Source organism: Gymnogyps californianus, chromosome Z (genome assembly GCF_018139145.2).
Source record: "Gymnogyps californianus isolate 813 chromosome Z, ASM1813914v2, whole genome shotgun sequence".
NCBI lineage: Eukaryota > Metazoa > Chordata > Aves > Accipitriformes > Cathartidae > Gymnogyps > Gymnogyps californianus.
The window spans coordinates 8,234,807-8,247,789 of NC_059500.1; the positions used below are offsets into that span (position 1 = coordinate 8,234,807).

At 39.8% G+C, this 12,983-nt stretch overlaps 1 long non-coding RNA gene across 1 annotated transcript; it reads right to left on the reverse strand.

Annotated features, from left to right (window-relative positions):
• Positions 1-10,417: 10,417 nt before the first annotated feature.
• On the reverse strand, positions 10,418-11,771 carry LOC127027652 (uncharacterized). Its single transcript, XR_007767821.1, has 3 exons — positions 11,709-11,771; positions 11,012-11,080; positions 10,418-10,480 (listed from the first exon to the last, which is right to left on the reverse strand). It is a non-coding gene; the product is annotated as an uncharacterized LOC127027652 (long non-coding RNA).
• Between the last annotated feature and the right edge of the window lie 1,212 nt (positions 11,772-12,983).

A 12,983-nucleotide genomic window follows, 5' to 3' on the forward strand; every position in this document is an offset into this window, starting at 1 on the left:
AATTATCACAGGAGTTGAGAGAGTATTTATTGTCAGGATTTTCTGATAATTTCACCAGGTAGACAACCTCCATACCATCGTGAATGCTGGCCGAGTTACTGATTACATTATTTTCTTACACCCAAGAGCTGTGCATGCAGCTCCATGAAACATTCATTGTTACAGGACAGAAAGATGAAATTATTAGAAAGGGCAGTGATCAATTGCGTTTCAGTGAACTCTACGCACAGTATCCGTTGAAAGAGGGAACTTAGGGCTTTGAAGAACAACAAAGGCTCTGGTAGAATACTGGTCATTCCAAGCTACATGGTCACGCTTCTGTCCAGCCATGGTGGCCTGCTGCATTTCATATGATACAGTTTCCAAGTATGGACAGCTGTGAATTGCCTAGTAAAAGAAAAACCCTTTATCTGTACAAATGAAATTAGACTTCAAAAGTCTTTTGGTATAACAATTTTCTTATGGTAGTTTACCAGCAAACAGAAATCATCCCAGATTTTGAACACAGTATCATTATTGTTGGTTATTTGTTTATTTATTTATTCTTCAGTTTCTACTGCAAAGAACAGCTCAGTTATGTGAGAGAAGAATTCCTGGAAGTAAGATGCAAAATCCAGGGCAATGCTTAAATGTATGTTCTGTATCTTGTGCCATGAGCATGAAGAGAGAAAGTGCTGCCTCTTCTGTTAATTTGTAGCTCCAAAGCACACGAGATTTTGCACGGAAACCAGTCAGCGTACAAGCCTTGAGACAAAATTAATCCTTCCAAGTGACTGGTTTCTAAAGTCCTCCTATTAAGGTAACATTCTAAATATTTTTTAATATAGATTTCTGCATTAAGAATATATTCCTAATAAAGCTGGAAGAAGGTTATCCACTGTACTTGGATAGTACAAAACGGGCAAGACAAGGCATGTACTGGAAGAGAAACCCATTAAACCAAGTATCTGTATTTCCACACAACTTAAAATTCTGGCTTTCAGCAGATCTAGACTAACAAAAGCAAGTTCACATGTTCTTATATTTTCACATTACAACTACTAAAAATGGTTCAACAAAAATCCATTCTTAAGAGTTTTCCTGCACAAGATTTAAAAAGCACCGTAGATGGTAAAGCATAGGAATCTGAATTTTATTTATTTACTCCACATTAGTGAACCCATCTTCATTTCCAGTTTGCGAATGTTGGGATGGAATTTAGTTCAGTATGGATTTTATTTATTTATTTAACTTCCCTCTTTTCATTCTGACTTCATTAGCATTATTTGATTTGTGCATAAATAACCAATTCTCCTAACATGTTGCAATTCCTACATTTCAGAGGGAAGACTGAACGAGCAGGGATACAGTACATAACTACTTTTGAAAGGAATGAGCATAAAATACTTGAAACTTGAAAGACAACTGGCAGCCTGGTAAGTTTGTGATGAACAGATTCCACATGTAGCTGTCCTGTTCCAGACTCGTCTCCCTGAAGATTTGTTCCTCTTACTTCCTACAAAGGGCTTTTTTGTTTCTTCTGATGCCAGTGTTCCAGATTTAATTTGTTATTTTTACAAGCCACTGACACAGGAACGATGTTTGGGTTGGAAAAGCATTTCTGTAGAAAATCTCTGGATCATCTGCACTCACATCACAAAGCAGCCTCTGAGCACATGAACGGGCTTCCCTCCGGATGACACCAGCCTCCAGGAGTGTGCCAAAAACACTTCACCTGCTAGTAGACTTTCAGCCTGCAGAGCTGGACTATAGCCATTCTGAAGGACGATGCCCTGGAAGATCTGTCGTGTGGAGGTGCAGCACCCTCAGAGCTGTTTGCTCCACACACCCCCCTCCATCACTTGCTGGGGGAGACGCAGACTTCTCCCCTGCAGCTGTAGGAGCCATAACTCACCTGCTGAAACCTGGGGACTCTGCCATGTCTCAGGCACCCAAGAACTCGGAGCACTGCCACTATCAGTAAGGCTAGAGCTCACCTGTAACTACAGTTACTTCTGTAAACAACTCCTGAGGAGCTGAACAGGAAATGTAGTCCCTCCCACATGCTCAGATCCTCTTAGTAAAAGAGTGATTACCTGATTACCTGGTCACACGATGATGGGACCCTAACAGTCCTGCGCGTCTGGGACCGAAGACTGAAAAGGAGATGTTATACAAAGTAATCTCAGAAACACTTGGAAAGCCTGTCATTGTCTCAGAAGATGGAGATAAAAAGCAGAATATTCTCTTATTTGCTCCTCAGAGGCAATGTTTCTGTTAAAATCCTTGTATCATGGCAGCTTTCAGAAGGGTAAGTTTTGACTATGTAGCTGTGAAAAGAAGGAAGGTTTTTAGGATAGATAAAGGTCTGGGAAACTAGACCCAGATCTTTTTCACCTAGAACACGATAGAAGAGAACTCTCTTATTCAACATATGACAAGACTGTGAAGGCAAGTTTGTCCAACTTAAAGCAATTGCTATTTAAAAAAACTTGTGGTAATTTTTTGTCTCAGGCTTAAACAACTCTGTTCAACTCAATTTGTCTTAATTTCAGAGGTTTTTTTCAGAGTACACTTCCTGAGTTACCATGCCACAATTCTCAGCCAGCAATGAAAAATGTAAAAAGATGGGTTATGCTATATAGCCTCACCTGAATGAGTCCAAGGAAAATTAACCTAAAAGGATGTTATAAGTTACTTGCCATTGAAACAGAAAATTAACTGCATATAAATGTTGTACTCTGTGTAGAAATGTACATTTTGTTGAAAGTCATTTTGCTTCAAAAAATGAATTTATCTTTCTGTCACATAAAACGTGATAATGAACAGATGTATGCTTTGGCATGAATCCAATTATATTCCAATTCTAAATAATAAATCAATAAATAAAACTGAATAAACAAATGTTGAGCTCAAAAAGAATCTCAGTGAGTATTATAAATCTACCATTTATTACAGCGCATGGCTCATGTATTCTAAGTTGGCTCTTTTATTCTAAGTTTGAACCTTTTTTGGCCATAGAGAAATTTTTGCAAACATTAACAAAGACACTAAGTTAGTCCCGACTGCCACAAATTCATGTTTTGTGAGGAGGGCACAGAAGGGTACCATCAAAAAAGACCTCACAGTGATGTCCATCAAGCTCAAAACCAGGCCATTGTTCACATACTGACTAGGAATTTTACTGAGTTTTGATGGCTGAGCGATTTTGTTGTCAGACACACTAATATGAATTTTACAGTGAAGTTAGATTAATTAGAGAGGGTCTAATGGATCTCACTAGAGCACGGTCTGATGACACACTGCATCACTTTAAAGCTGTTATATTCAAGAAGTTGTCTGGGTCAATACTAATCTGCATTCTTTTCTTTCAAGTGATACAGTGATTTAAAGACTTCCAGGGCATGCCTATTCCTCTGCAGGGCTTTGTTTGCTCATACCATTATGTGCAGTAATGAGGACTGATTACACACTGGTGTCCTCCTTCAGTGGGAGAAAATGAAGCATGCCACCTTGTTTCAGAAAATGATGCCCAGCGTGGAGCGTAGAGGAGCCTTATGTCTCCAGTGCATGGAGAGATGGAAGCTGTCAAGTTGCTCCCTCCATGTGTCTTTCTACTACATAACTAAAAGGACTATTTAACTTCAGTCATTTTTAATACAACAACATCTGCAAATGTATTTCCACTTGCATTTTCAAAAATGGCTGATGATTTTATGTGTTTCAATTTTTGAGCATTTATTAAATTAAAAGCCTCTCTTTAAGAATCTCAAAATGAATTATTTTTTTTTTTTAAGTTAGGGTTTTGAATATATCATTGAGCACTTATTGTGCACATTCATGGTCTGCAAAGGTAAAGTTTGACCTCTGTACTTGTGGCATAGGAAGAGAGGAAGCTGAAGAACAACCACCCATGGGACATATAGGAATGTTATTTGTGACAGCTAGACAGGGGTTATTACACGTCCATGTCTACTCCACTCACAGCAGAGACAAGCAGTGAAGACTTCCTAAGAACTGGTGTCCACTTCAGGGCCATAGAGTTTGTAGTCCCCTTTCCAAGGGTACAAGCAGCAAAGCTTGGGAAATACTTCAGTTAGTGCGATCCTTCCCTTCCCCTCCCAGCCATCCAGCTTTGGAAAGGATGGGAGTTGTCCAGGACAGACTCAAGCATGAGTGCATGGCTGCCTCTCCTGCCTGCCTGGCCAGAACCGACTTGCCTCCTACAAGACTGCAATAACTTCAAGTTATTCTCATTAATTTGGCCAGAATTCAGCACAAAATGCCCTCATCTGTAGACGTAGAAAAGTTAGAAAAACAAATTAAATGTTTCAGTTCCTGGTTATACACACAGTGGATCTCTATCTCTAACTGGAGTTTTGGGAACTACAAGGGCATAATTGGACAAAAATTAAGAACACTCACAACAACCAAAATGCAATTGACCTAACCACTAAGAGGGATATCTCTCTCCCCACAAAATCAATGTTGCCTGGGATTTAAAACAACATTGCAGGCATTAATTTCCCACTGATTTATGTGGAAATCAGATAAAACTATAAAATAATGCCCTTTAATACCAGATTATGGATGGCTGAAAATGCAATTACAGGAAAGGAGCACAAGCTTTATTAAAGAGAATTCTTTTTTTTTCTGTTTTCTGAATTTCAGTGTAGGTGGAGTAGACTCTAAAGACGGCTTCAGGCGTGCAATTTGTGTGTTGTCAGAATGGATTTGCACACTACAAATGAGCTGATGAGTGCATTGCACGTACACACATGCCACCCAGTGTAGATGGACCTCTTATGTGGTCTCAAGTGGCAGCAGCTGGCTCTGCTGCCCAGGATTCTGCTTGCCCACTGGGAGCAGCCGCAGCTCCTCTTCGGTGTTACCCTCCTGCACAGCTCTCAGTGGTTTCCTCTTGGTTTGCACTGATCTTTTTAACTTCTAGTTTACTGATTTCACCACCCCTGTCTTGCTACATGATTTGTTTTTTCAGGCAATTGATTCATCTCCTTGTGTCCAGTCTCCTTCCAAGTCTGGCTGCACGTGTTGCTTTGTCTTGGTCAGGAATTGTTCCCTTCTCTGAAGGTTTCTACACTTCGAACTTCTATATTTCTTTCTCTCTTTGACTTTATTTAGTCATTTAGCCATCTGTTATAGAGTTTGTGCGTATTCATATATAAATGTAAATTATGTGGCCTTGCAACCCATAAATCTTCAGTTTAAATTAAATTTGAACCTGATCATTTATTCTTTCTTAGGCAGTTGCCTAACAAATATTAACATAAACCCAAATGCTTTCTTAACACCTTCTCCCCTTCCCCCTCCAACAACCCTCATCCCCAATTTTAGAAAGGTCTAGCTTGGACATCAACTTTGGTTTAATTATTTCTTAGTTTAAAGCATAAAATTCAAGTCTTTTTTCCTTCCCTGTCCTCTAGATAGGTTAAAAAGGAAACAAACAATCCAACCCCAAAACCCAAATGTAACAGATTTACATCAGACTCTCTAATGTGTGCAGAATCAAATGGAGTGAAGACAAAAGTTCATCCAGGGACACCATTTGCCTCAGGAACAGTGGGGTTAATCTGCATTAGAATTTTATATCCCTGAGCACAGCTTTTATGAGTCTTGCATGCCCTTGCACTAACCATGGACGGCACACATGCCAGCATCAACTGTGGTGCCTGAGCATCCTTGTTCAGGAGTTACCCTGTGCCTGTGCAGCAACCCTCAGCAGGGATTTCTGTGGCTGTCCTTGAAATCCCAGTGATGGGCAGGGGGCCACTTGGGCTGGGCAGGGGAAGCAGCACGCAGGGGAAAGCTACAAGGTCCCAACCCACCTCCTGTCCCGTGATTTCATTCATGAGGTGAGTGGTGAGGACTGTATAACTATGGGCTTCATCCTCCTCTCTGTGGTGAAGTTGAATAAAATAGGTATTTTGTGTTGAAAAACCACATCAGAAAATACACTGAAGGTTTCTCATGCACTTGTGCACCCGTTCAAAAGTCTTTCACGGAGTTTTGACCAGCTATCCCCAAGCTGGCAGAGGTGGGAGCCTGGCCTCTCAGGCTAACAGTGCAAAGGGGCACACAGGAGACTTTTACAAGGTCCCCTGCAAGGCAGTAACCATTTTTTTTCTTTTTTTCCTGATGTAAACCTCATTTTTTGCATCTTGTTGACATCATGTTGATACTCAATAGCCTATACTGGTTTTGACTCACATGCTATCATTCTTTTAAACCTCCATTCTGTTATACATAGGTGCTTGTGCACACATGTGCCTTCTGTTGAGGTCCCCACCAGATAAAAGTAATTTGAGTTGCCATGGTGTTTGTCTATCTATATCACAGAAGAATTACTTTTTTTTTTAATAAGTGTTAATAGACATCAATAAAAAGATGAGAATGATCTTTAAATCACACAAAGATTTCGTTCTCCTTCTTCTAGATGAAATTTCCAAATATATGCACCAAGTAATAGTACTCCACTGTGCTTTTCCATGGCTTGCCTTGGATCAATCCCCCTAAGAATCTGAATACAGTTCAGTGCTGACAGTCAGTGACAGCGGTGATATGGAAGAGTACAAAATAAGTTGTTGGGAGAAAGGTAAAATGAAAATCACCTTGTTTGGTAATTAAAAAGTACCGTAGCTGACTACGCTGTAGTCAGCGTACACATGCCACACACTATAAGTTATAATTAAAAAATTATAACCACGGACAAAATTTAAGCCAAAATCCAAAGGCAACTGTAGAGCTTCACCACCAGACTCCAGAAAAGCAGAGGACAGCTCATCAGTTTATCTGATGGACTGTAACTTCAATGAGAACAACCTACAGAAGCTGAGATGCCCCAGGTTTATTTTAGTGGAAGGAAGGAAGCATAGCTCTAAGAATAAGTTGTTGTCTATGAGAATGGTCTTAAAGGTTGATGTTATACCTGTACATTAAGCTCTGTTGGATTGGGATTTGGAGAAAAGTAAAGATACAATACTTCTGATGTTCTCAATACTGTGTCAGTGTTCTGTGCCCACAGAACAAAATTCGCACCCATAATGGGGTGAAAAAAGTGTGTGTGGGGGGGGAATCCCTTTCTGTCCCTTCCGACTGCTGCCACACAGATCTTGGAGGTGGTAAACCTGAAGGGTCATTGGTAAAAAGAAAGAAGAGAACATGAATGAGAAACTGGAGGTAGGACCCTTCTAAAGGACATCTGCGATGTACAGCAGTCCTGAAAGTGTGAGCCCCTTTTCCCTGAACCCCTCCTCAGCTGCTTGTTCTTCTGCCCCTGCTGCTCCACCGAAGGCCTGAGCCAAGCGTTGGCCAAGCCACACTACAACAGAAGCAGCAAGGCAGGAACCTCTCAAAATTATGAGCAGAAACCAGTTCACTGTTAGTGATTGTCATGGTTTTAATGGCCCTAATTTTAGTCAAAGTTACAGAAAGATCCATGAGGAATAATCAAATCAGGGAAATCAGGGGACTTTACAACATCACCTTGCCCCCACTGAAAAAGAAGATACACCACCGTTGCATGGCGGGGAAGGCAGGGATCCCACTGCCTGGTCTGGCCCTGACCCCCGGGCAACTTGATGCCAGTCACTTCACTGGTGTCCTGGGGATGAAGCTGCCAATGGGCCCAGGAAGTGCAGCAACAGCTATGAGGTACCTTGCAGGAAGGGGGTGTTGTCACTGACATCACAGCACTGTGACTCAAGCAGCAGAACAAGGTCACACTGGAGCAAGTCACAACAGCTTCTGCACCCAGCCAGAGCTGATAGTCAATTTACCGTACACACTGACTCTTTTCTGAACTGTTGTTTTATTGTTTTACCCGCTATGGGTTCATTGCATGTGTTCAAGCTTCAAGACTAACAGCCTGTGGCAGGTCAGATAGTCCACACGACATTTTTCCTCTGCTCTGATCGGATTAGCATATGCCTCCACCAAGAATAATTATGCATAAAAATTTAAAGGGCAGTTTCCATGACAACTTGAACAATTGACTTCGAAATTTCCCTTCTGCCAGCACTTTTCGCCAGTAGAACTGGGTTACTGAAATACCTCATGGGGAAAGTGGAATAAAGAGGCAAAGTATTTAGGGTGACACTATGGCAGGGTGACCTCTGCACCGTGTTTAGACAGCTCCAAGCATGAGACTGGCCTGGGAACAGGATCCTCATTGCTACCACAGTTTCAATGAACACATCAGAGAATTAATTTATGCTAAGAATGGTGTTTCATGTGAAAATAAAACATTGCCATTTATTCGGTTCCTCTTTACAGAATTTGTTTTGCATACTTGCTCTAGGGTCTCTGTCATCATCATGAATTAATGAAGAAACTATCCCAAACTGACAGCAGCTTTCACTGGCACTGTTCCCACACCTATTTTCTGCAAATACACATTGTGAGGCCGACAATCCACAGCCATTTCTGATACAGAAACTGTAACTTGGAAACGAGAATTGGTTGAGGATATTCAGTTTCTCCAGTGCCATTTTCTGAAGCAGAATAACCTGTAATTTTTTTTCTGGTGAATGTCATGAATGGCCAAAGACACTTTTCTCCTGCTGAATCAATGTGTTTCTTTGGACACAGCTACTATCTTCATCTTAATAAAAGGAAATCAAAGTGAGATAAACATGAGATTAGATCTTCATGAATACAAAAAGTATTTCATGCAGCATAAATCAATTATTTTGGCCAAGTCTTAAAATGTTTGCGTTTCGATGTTTACAACTACATTCCTCTAAGCACTGGGATTTTGGAGGGACTGCAAAACACTCAGAGGTTTGTGTTTCTCCTCACCAGTTTGATTCTGGCCTTGGTGAAATCAACAAGAGCCTTAACTGGCTTCAGCCATCCCTCTCAGGATCCGGCTCATAGATTTTCAGGTGTAAAGTATGTTTATCCACAGATTTCACACCATCTAGAGATTTTCCTTTTGGTAAGTAGATGCAATTTCAATTAGGATTTTTCTCTTCTGATTAGTTTATTTTAAACACAGGCATACATTTTTTTTTTTTTTTTCCTCCCTGGACATTATTTTCCTTCCTTACAGCTTCTAGAGGTGGATAAAGGAAAAAAAAAAAAAAAAAAAGATCTAATCAGCTTGGTACCATTTCTTCTCTTTCTGCTTTTAGCTTGTCTAACACATTATTTGGCCTACAATGTGGTGTAGTTTGCCAGTAGGTGTAAAATGAAATCTTCTTCTACAAGTCCTAATTTTCTGGAACTTCCAGAATTCCAGTCACATTTATTTACACACTAAAAATGCTATTTATTGCATGCAAGCAGAACACATTAAAAGGCAGAGTGTCTCTCAACATAAATATGACTCTCCATTTACATTCCCATTTCAGGCCCCTCATTCAGAAGCACAGTATATGTCTAGTGCTGATTCTGTGAACACCCCATGGTGACCACATAATGTGTATAAATAGTAACCAAACGTCTCTTAAACACTACCTAATTTTCTTTTTCTTTCTTCCATAAACAAGTCATTTGGATTACCACGATGTCTTTTCAATATTTGCCCATTTCTAGCAAGTGCACAGCTTGAGAATTGATTAGTTGCATTGCCTTCTCACGTGCACAACCATTGCTCTTTGTGGGGAAATGTTATACACTGAAAGTTGCTTTTTTCCTGATTTTTTGGGGGAAAAATAAAAACAAAGATCCATATTTACCATGTTAGGAATTCTTCTCTTAATGAACCCTGCCTCTGTATACTGGATAAGATACTTAGCATGAAATCACAAGCACCATTTTTAATGGCAATCTTTCAAAAACTGCGTGTTTCCCATAGCTCCTTAACACACTGAATTGTTTTTTGCTGGGTGATAGCAGATTGCTCTCAGAAAGAGAAAACGGCAATCTGTCCCTCGGCATTTTCATGGCTCATAAGGCTCAGTCTGAACTGTCACAATGGTTAGGGCTTGTCTGAGGAGGTGAAAAGAAATACTGATCTGAACAGAATACTTGCAAATACCCATGGAAGAACTGCAGCCTGTCTAATCTGATGGAACTGCTATGAAAACACATTTCACTCTGAATATAAAAACTTAGGCTTTGTTCTTAATGGGAACCTAATCAGGTAGCTCATAAAACTGGCTTAGTATTCAGGCATGCATAAATGAAACAACTGTTCTAACCCTACAGAGAGAAATGGATGATATTAACTCTGCAGGCACTGCTGGTCTCCTGAATTTTACACTGGTGTGAACGATGCTCAAAAACACCGTATGCAGGAATGGAGTGTTGTTACAGACTGAAAACCGAGGTCAGCCTGCTTGGAGAAAGATCCCATTAGTTAATGAAGATGCTTTTAAATTCTTCATCAGAACAAACATATCAACGTCTTCAGAAACCATATAAACTCTTGTCATTAATTACTATATATATGCCTCATGCCTCACTGTGCCTCCTTCTTCCTCCTGGTCTCGTTGTCAAGTTACATCAGCTTTCTGTTCTTCCTCTGCATTCTTTTAACCTCACAGATGAGTAAAGCAAATATATATTATCATCATATTGTCCATGTTTTAAACCAATAAAGAAATTATTTTGAACATAGAAAACAGAAATTAAAATAAATTGTTCAGAGTTTTGTGCTGTCCTCTATGAGCGTGGCTTTTACTACTGCCAAAATTTGGCTCTTGAAGAGGAGGGAATAAAAAGTCTCAAACATATTTCCTTTGTTACAAAGAAAAACCCTTTGCTATTCTTATAGCTGTTTCCTTTATACATGGTTCTTCATACAAGGAAGACTCCAGCGTGTGAAGAGAACAAATTTTCTGGGAAATCACTCTGAAATTACTAACAGAACTAGCAAAACACTAATATACTTTAGTGCTTTATGAAAGGGACATTTTAATTCTGCCGAGACCTAAATTGATGACCCTCCATCAGTCAAAACTTTCCTTTGCCTGAAAAGGCGGTGGGTGGGGGAAGGTAGTACAGATGAAAGGAGAGGAAGATCTCCTTGAGTACAGAGAGAGGGGGGTTTTACAATAGGGGTACTTACAGCCAGTGTGATCAAAGCTGACAGTTTCTCCAAGTATTTTTACCATGTGCTTGGGAGCCTTTTCAACATCTTTAAAAAAATCACAGTCAAATTAATCTTGGCTTAATAGGCCAGCATTTATCTTCCTGGAGCAATTCACTTTCTGTTAGATTGCAAGAGGTAATCCAAAGGGTTCTCACACTGAGATGCTGTGCTTTTTTTTTTTTTTTTTTTAAACTACCTTGAACACTGACTGAATGAGACTGACAGTGGAGAGATACTAAATTCACAAGCTGATTTGCCTATCCTTTTCAGGGGTATTTTGCCCAATCATCCTGGAAGAGCATAGTAGCTGGCAGCTCTTATGTCTGTCCTGAGTAACAAACAGGATAAAAAAATAATAGAAATAACTCAATCCTGCTCTGATTGTCAATTAATTAAAAACAATTTTTATAGACATGAACAGTATACATTTACTGTTAAGATACTTCAGTTACTTACTCCCGTCATCATAGCTGTATTTACTGCAATGGGTAACTTGTTTTAATTAAATTAAGGAGCTTGACAGAGTACTTTTTACAGTGGAGATCATAACTTTTTTTTTAAAACAATAAACACACATTTATTTTTTTGCTCTTCATGGCCCTAGAGCTACGACCAATAGCTACTATCTACCTAAAATGGTTTATGCTCTTCCACTCACAAGGTATTTAATTACCTTAAAACTGAAGATAAATTTGCCACAATGCCATCCCTAAAAATTCTTGGCTTTCAGTGGTACCATCCCACCTAGGTGAGGGGAAAAAAAAAAAGACAAAAAAAAAGACAGAAATCAAGGCACAGAAAACTAAAGACTCTCATTTGTTTTGCTTCAGGTTGCTGGACCTAACTGAGAAGCTCTGAGGCAGCAAATAAAACAAAAATTCTTAAAAACCTTTTTTTGCACATAAAGCAGATTCATGAAAAAGTATCATTACCTTTGAAACAGCAAGGACTAAGTACAACAGGACTTCACATGAGAGAGAAGTACTGTGATATAACATCTAGCCACTGGACAGACCAAGGTAAGCTCCACACCTGTGGGGTGGATATGTTTATGGACATTTTCCTACAGTTACTTTTTACTCCTCTGTGCATGACTGTTTGTAAGTTATGTCTGAATTATATGTTTCCATTTTGTTTTTCCCCTTGACCTTTTTTTGGTCTATTGGAAATACCGCTTCCCACCCCCACAGGCAACAGCTCCATCGTGGTCCTCCCGATGCTCTGCAGCAGCTTCCAGAAATCTCAGAGCTTTTTTACAGAGATCTATGTCTACCCTGGCCCTTGTTGAAAATCCTTTTTGCAACACCAGGAAAAACAAAAAGAAAAAAACCCAAACAAACAAAAAACCCCATCCCAACAACAAACAAGTTGAAGACATGCCCGTGGACAAACTTGTGACATAGACTGTACTGGCAGGGACCTGCTAGCATGGAAAGGGGACAGGGATGCACAAGCAGCAAAAGGCCAGAATTGCCCTCTCCTCTGTGTCAAATCTCCTGTGGCACAGTTTGGCCATAAAACAGGAACAATCTCATTTACTCAACAGTCTTCAAATCAGACTCTTAAAAAAATCTCGGGTGTATAATTCTTTCACAATATCTTTCTTGCCTAACATTTAGGGTTTCTAATGTCACAGAAATGGAACTCTAGAGCCATTAACCTTAACCCATAACCCCAGAGCTGGCACTTGACTTTCCATTTGGGTCACTCTGGCAAACCGTTCCCTGTTCAAATGCTCATCAGCAACATTATTTGACAGCCACTGCTATGCAAAAAGGACATTTTCATTAGAGAAAAGAGCTAAAAGCAGGGAAAAAAAATCAGCTGTATTATATTGATCAGAGACCTTTTGTTTCTGTCTGGCTGCCTTTAAATAAGATATTTATTTCATCTGAGGAAAGAACAGATGAGAAGGATTCACAACAATTGGAGATAAAGCAGCTGTGTA